Consider the following 7,285-nt stretch of genomic DNA (forward strand, 5'->3'; position numbering starts at 1 on the left):
GAGTAGGGATACTTAAGAGAGAGGAAGACGTCTCTCTAATGCTTTTCTTTGATGTGTATTAGATCTGGCTTGAGGGGTGAACTTAGGGGAGCTTCCAGAGGTCTCCCCCAGGGTCTCTCAGCCTGAGTGCCTGTCAGCTGTGTCAGGAAAGGTGCCCTTCAAGTGCTTCTTGATATACTGATGGGGGTGCTAAGGGCAGGGGATATGGGGCCTAGTATGGGCTGGAAATAGAAGACTTTGGACTCTTACCTGGGGAGGAAGATGAAGCTCACATCCGTCTCCAGCTCTGGTCACTATGCTCGCCTCCCCAACCTCTTATACCCAAGGTCCTCTGAGTTTTTAGATTGGTGGGGGTCAGGGGAGAAGAATAGGGTTCTGGGGGGGCATGAAATACTGCTTTATAAATAGCTCAGGTGCCAAGAGTTTGGAAAGCAGATTAGTGGCTAAAAGATTAGTGGCTAAAAGATTAGCAGGCTCTTGCTGCTGGGACAGGGCCGGAGTCGGGGGTTGAATCTGATGGTGTTAAAGTCAGGGGAGCTTGAGAAAGGGAACTACAAGGTTTTGGCCTTGTGAGGCCTTGAACCTGAGGACCGGGATCAAAGGGGACTCTGGGACATTAAAAGAAAAGCAATGTGAGAGATAGAAATAGGAGGGCTCAAAGCATAGGCCTTTGTGATTCTGAAAGGAGAGCCTTGTGTCACATTCCAGTCTTTCTATATCTCTTGATCAACTATTACAGGCCACACAAAAGCCAAAGGTATGGGAAAGAGCACCCCTTCCCCAGCCCCCCACTCCTTAGGACTTGGGACTCTTGAAGTGATGTTTAGAGACCCGATTATCCCAGCTTATGTGCACAACAGGAGTCAATCTCCCGTACATGCGGGTCGGGTAGGGCAGGGGAGGCTGAGTGTGTTGAGCTGTGTGCACATGTCTGTGAGCCTTGAACTTCTTTTCTTGTTGGAGAGGAAGGTAACAAAGGATTCTTGGCCCAGGGGCAGGTTCTCTGGGCAGGATGTTGCCTGTGGATGGAAAAAGCAATTGACATCTATATCACCCCCACCTGAAGTAAACCTTTCCTGCCCCCCAGCCCTTGACTCTCTCCAATCCCTAAAACTAAGTCCACGCTATAGGCTCTAAGCAGCTTCCCTCGCCTCATATGACCACTCATGGAATTAGAGATATTTCTGTCCTGCAGCTGCCAGGACTCCCCACAATGGTAGCAACAAAAGTAATCTTCCTTTCTTGGATGTCCTTCTCATAGGGCCCAGGCCCAGGCTTCATGAACATGGGGGATGTAGAGACAGGATATCCAAGCTCTGGGGATACAGGACCCTACACCACCTCACCTCACCATAGTGCCGGCTGCGCTTTAGTATCTATCCATAGATGCAGCCCTCAACCCTCCACGACAGCGTGTCCATTCCTCAGAGGGTGACTATGTCCGTGGCTCGGGGGGCTGGGCCTTCCCTATCTCCCACCCCCCACTGTGGGCACTGGAGAGCTAGCTGTCCTATAATCTCTTTGCCCAAATAACCGAGTTAGCCTTTGCCATTCCTTGTTAGTATGCACCCCAGGGCCTTGGCTTTTAGTCATTGTAACTCTCTCCTTCTCAGGGATTTTCAGCTACAGCTAGAAGCCCAGACTCTGCAGAGAAGGTTGGTGTCTATGGAGAAGGTGAAAAGTCAGAATGAATGTACTTTTGGACTAGCCTTCAACCCATTTTTGTCTTCAGACCCACACTTGAAGCTTAGCCCCTCTTTCAACTCAGGCCCATGGTACTCTCAACAGGAGGTAGATCTCATAGGCCTTTAATTCATTATTATGATTGAACTTAAACCATTCTCTCTTTTCCTGGAGTATGTGCATTTCTTGCCGGAGGTATAATTTAGCAAAAGTAAAATGCACAAATTTTAATTGCACAGCTTGATGAATTTTTACCTACTGTGGAAGGCTGAATAATGCGTCCCCAAGGATATCAGGTCCTAATCCCTGGAACCAATAAATGTTACCTTATATGGCAAAACAGGACTTTGCAGATGTGATTAAATTTAGGATCTTGAGAGGGGAAGACTATTTTGGATCATCCGGGCGGGCCCTAAATGTAATCACTAGTCTGTTTATAAGAGGGAAGCAGAGGGATATAGAGGGAGATTTAACTGCAGAGACAGAAGGCAATATGAGGACTGCAGCCAGATGCTATGTCTGGGCTTTGAAGATGGAGGAATGCAGCTCTAGAAACTGGAAAAGGCAAGGACACAGATTCTTCCCTATAGTCCCTCATGGTTGCCGAGTGGCTGTCACAGTTCAGGCATAGCCCTGCTCATACCTTGATTTTGGCCCAGTGAACCTGATCTTGGACTTCTGACCTCCAGAGCTGTAAGAGAATAAATGGCGTTGTAGGCACCAAGTCTGTGGTCATTTTTTACAGCAGCAATAAGAAACTACTACACCTATGTATACATACATGTAACCACCACCCAGATCAAGATATAGAACATTTCTAGCTCCCCACAAAATTCCCTTGTGTCCCTTTCCAGTTAGTAGTCTCCCAAAGAGAGACACCATAGTTTTATTTTGATCAAGAGTATTTGCATTTTATGAGGAGGCAAGAGTAAGAAGGCAAAGGAGTGCCTCTCTAAAGGTGAAGTGTCTGGCCCCTGTGATAGATTGATGGGAGAGGTATCTTCAGGTCCTTACCCACCCTCACTCTGCACACCCCAGTGATATTCCCAGACAGTCCTTCCAGTTTGGAAGTGATGACCGGATAGCTGAGTGAGGAAGGGCTGGTTATTCCATAAGGGATCCTAGCAGACAGGATTGTTTATCAACTCAATAGGCATGTCTCCCTTCCTTCTTGTGGGCAGAATCCCCACTTTTTTATGTACCCCACCCTCCTCCACCTGGCTCTCTGCTCCTCTCAGCCAGTCATGGTCATTTCATCCTTTTTGCCAGTGGTTGGTTTAGTTATAGGCATGATGAAACTCAGGCCACTGAGACATGGGGGGAAGCATGCTAGGGAGATTCTGGGAAAGGTTTCCTGAGTGATAAAAATAAACACACAGGAAGAGAGGCCTTCCTCTCCTTTTGTCAGTGGTATTTCCATGTTTGGATGCAATGCCTAAAATGCAACAGCCACCTTGTGACCATGAGAGTTGCTGAGCAGCAGGCTGAGGGGTGCTGATCAGAAAGATGGAAAGAATCAGGATTTTTTGAATGACATCGTTGAACTGTTGAATTAATCAACTCGAAAACTCCCTGCTCCTGGACTTAGATGCTAGACAATACATTTCCTTATTTTAAAGTCAACTGAGTTGGCATTTTCTGTTATTGCAGCTGACAGCATACCAGCAGAGTTAAGTGGGATCTGCACAACGGTACTGGCTCAGTGCGGGAGGATGGAGAGGAGGCAGACAAATCAAATGGTAGAAACAGAGACTTCCCCTGCTGTCCTAGGTACCGGACACAGTGGTACTGGTCTCTAGTCTAAAGTTGTTAACAGCCTTGTTGGAGATAAAGAACAGACATTTAGAAAGACTAAAAGGGAACGCTATAGAAAAGACACCTGGACAACACTAACTTGGGTACAATTATATGGAACCAGTCACTTTCCCATGATTTTATTAGTAAATTTGGATTGTCAAGGATTTCAGGTTACTGCTCCTTTCCATCAAGCCTGTGAGGATTGTCTTATTCCACTCCACACTGCACCTTACTTTCAGCAGGCGACCTCGTCTTTTCACTTCATAAAGAAAACCTAGGCAATTGAAGAGAAATTTTGATCGGAGGGAGATTTGTATGCTGGAATCTCATTGGTCATTATAATTATTCATAACTTGTAAGTTAAATCATGAGAGTGGATGGAGAGAGAGAGGAAGAGAAGGAGAGAGAAAGAAACAGTGGAGGAATGGAGAAGGAGGAGAGGAGAGAAGAGATCTGGAAGTAAGTGTTGCGGAAGGGTCACATTTGGAGGAAGGAGGACAAAAAGGAGCCAGGAAAGGGGTCAGAAGGAACATCCAGAGGAATAGGAGAATCAGAGTAAAGTCACAGAAATGAAAGTGAGGAAGAGTTTCACAGGAGAGAGGGGTCTGGTCTGCAGCCTTTCAGAAGGCATGCATTCCTTTTGGCCCAGGTGACGTCAGCGGAAGCTAGCTTCTGGTTGGGGAATGTTGGGAGAGGGCTTTTCCTGAAGTAGCCACTGGGCGGCAGTGGTGGCAGCGTTGGCAGCTGCAGCTGCGTCCAGGGACTGGCAGAAACCTGGCAGAGCTAAACCAGCTTGAAGCAATAGGAGCAGGAAGCTGGCTCCTCCTGGGGCTTCTCTAGTTTAGTGGACACTGGAATGTCCCCTTGGGTGTATGCCAAGCTTCAGATCACACTTGTCCTCCTCTGAAGAGGCCAGCTTCACCCCAGGAGCAAAGTAAATAATACAAAGTACTTTACAGATTAGCAGCATTTTACGGTTTACAAAGTGTTTTCACATCTATTAACCAATTCAGTATTCAGAAAACCCTAAAAGGTTGGTATTATTGACCCCATTTCACTCATGAGGAAATTCAGTCATGAAGAGGTATCCAGGGTGACACAACTAATACATGGAAGAACAAGGGTTTGAATTCAGGTCTGTCTGGCTCCAAACACCTGAGCCTTTTGTGCAAAATCACAGTGATCAGCTGTCCAGGATTCAGGCTATGAGTGCTTTCTCCACGCCTACCTTCTATCCACCACACCCTCACTGGGCAAGGATCTCCAGGTTTCCCCCATCTAGGTTTCTGCTTCTTCCAAGAGATCTAGATTCCAGATTCTAGAGCCTCCCCTACAGCCCTGCCTCCTCCCCTCACTCCCGGGATCCAGCTGGGCAACATTCTCAGGATCTGAAGATCACTTCAGAGTCCCCATTGTTTCCCAGCTCCCTTCAGACTGGATTCTACTGCAGCCTGCTCCCCCTCCCCAAGAGCACTACCCACCTTACCCTCAGAGTCCTCCAGGCCCAGAGCTTGCTTCCTGTGCCTAAGACTTCCATAATCACGGAGACTTAGTTAGCCTCAGGAGCCTTAGGCCCAGAGCTCCTGACAATTCCATGTTCCCTAGCACTAGGCTCTCAAACATCTAGGCTTGGTGTCCGTACTGTCTTGGCTGTATTCAGACCAGGGTCTCCTGGGGTGATAGAGAGAGATGAAGGGTGGTATGTAGGAGGGGGTGGAGTCTGTAAGGGAAGCATGTGGGCTAGCATCCTTGAGGAGGAGTGAATCACCTCCCCACCACCTCCTCTTACATGCGTAATAGGCATCTTGAAATTGGCAGGTGGAAAAATGAGCTCCTCATGTTTCCCCACACCTACTCCTCTCACAGCCTTCCCCATCTTTGTCAATGGTGTAAGTCCATTCTTCCAGTTGCTCAGGCCAGAAATCTTGGAGTCATTCGTGACTCCTCTCTTTGTCTTATACCCCTTATCAGTAAATATTGTTGTCTCTACTTTCAAAAGCTAGCCAGAATCTGCCACTTCTCACCACCTTCACCGGCCTGGTCCAAGCCGCCATCATCTCTATTGGCAATGGCCTCTGATCTGATCTTCCTCCTGTGTCCCTAGCCCTGTAGTCTATTCTCAACATAGAGCTAGCCAGGGATCTTTCTAAAATGTGAATCAGATCCTGATACTTGTCTCTTCTAAACTCTCAATGGCTTCCCAGTCACTGAAAGTAAAAGCCAAGATGTCCTCACAATGGCTTCCAAGGACCTTCATGATCTGGTTTGTGCCAAACTCTCTGACCTCTTCTCTATGTTTCCTCTTCCTCACAACCATCTGGTCCTTATTCAAAAGTCACCCTAATATTTAAAACAGAAACCCTCTCTATTCCCTTTCCCTCCTTTACTTTTTTCCATAACAATGATCATGATCTATATATTTTACTTGTTAATTTTATTATCTTTTCCCTCCCACTGGTATGTAAGCTCCATTAGAGTAGGAGGTTTTGCCTGTTTTGTTTACTGTTAGTGAACTACCAGTGCCTAGAACTGGTCCAAGCACGTAATAGGCTCTCAGAACATGTTTGCTTATCCTTTCCTAGATTATGGCCAGTGGCTTAGATAGGCCACTAAGCATAGCAATTATGGATTGCTAAAGCCTGGTTCAAAGGCTGGCCTTCCTGGGTTTGAAATCTTGACTCTACCACTAATTAGCAAAACACTTCAACTTTCTGTGCCTTCGTTTTCTAATCAGTGAGGTAGGGACAATCATGATACCCACATCACAGAGAGCCTGTGGGGCCATTAATAAGTACAAAGCACTTAGAACAGTGCCTTGCATGTAGTAAGTGCTATATACAGATTTCTTATAATTATATGCACATGGAGTTAAGATTTATATCAGTAGTTTAGATTTCCTAAAATCTTTTGATGTGTTATCCATGCTAACATTCATTTTCCATGTTTCTGCTCATACAGATTTCTATGATCTTCCTGCAGTTTTAGTTATCTCCAGTGGCCTGGCTCTTCATCTGTCAACTTGGACGTTTCCTTGTGTACTCTCTCCTACAGTCGTTTAGGAGCCGTTAAATAGTCATCTCACTGGGCCCCAGTTTCCCAATGGTGCACTGAGTGGGTGGGACTAGATAATCTTGATGGGCCTTTCTAGCTCTAATGATTTCCCAAGACAGGGAGGAGGTACAGGCCCCACGCCCAACCCCGCCCCCTTGGATATGCCCTCTGGCTGCCAAGGGGAAGGGTGACAGAGTCAGCTGGGCTCAGCTTCAAGGGGAGCAGGTAGGAGACGTGCCAAGTTTCTTGGGTAAGGGTGGTGATGGGGTTTCTGGGCTGGCCCAGGCTGGGGGAAGGTATCAGAGATCACTGTAGTTCAGACACACTGGGACCAGGGGAGAGAAGTTACTGTATGGAGAGATGCCCTCTTCACAGGGACACAGCTGTTGTGATAAGTTGGGAGACAATTTGGGTCTGGGTATCTTCCTACATTGGATAGTCCTGGTAGGCCTTGACCCCCTTTAGCTAACCAAGCTCTGAAGGACAGAGTCAGCTTCAGAAGAACGACCCAAACCCACTGACTGCCCTCCTGAGCCCTGGCACTGCCTGCTGCCTACTATTCCCCAGGCTGGACCGAGGGAGCTCTGGCAGGAGCCAGGCTGACCCAGGTTACTCCCAGATGCATCCTCTCAACTCCCCCTTGTGCTTCAACCATTGCCCTCCCCATTCTCTGCATTTTTGCCCCAGGTCAGGGCTGGGGGGCCAGGGAAATCTGGTCACCCTCACTTCTGCCCTTTCCACCCCTAGGGGGACC

This window comes from Delphinus delphis, chromosome X (assembly GCF_949987515.2).
Source record: "Delphinus delphis chromosome X, mDelDel1.2, whole genome shotgun sequence".
In the NCBI taxonomy this organism is placed as follows: Eukaryota; Metazoa; Chordata; class Mammalia; order Artiodactyla; family Delphinidae; genus Delphinus; species Delphinus delphis.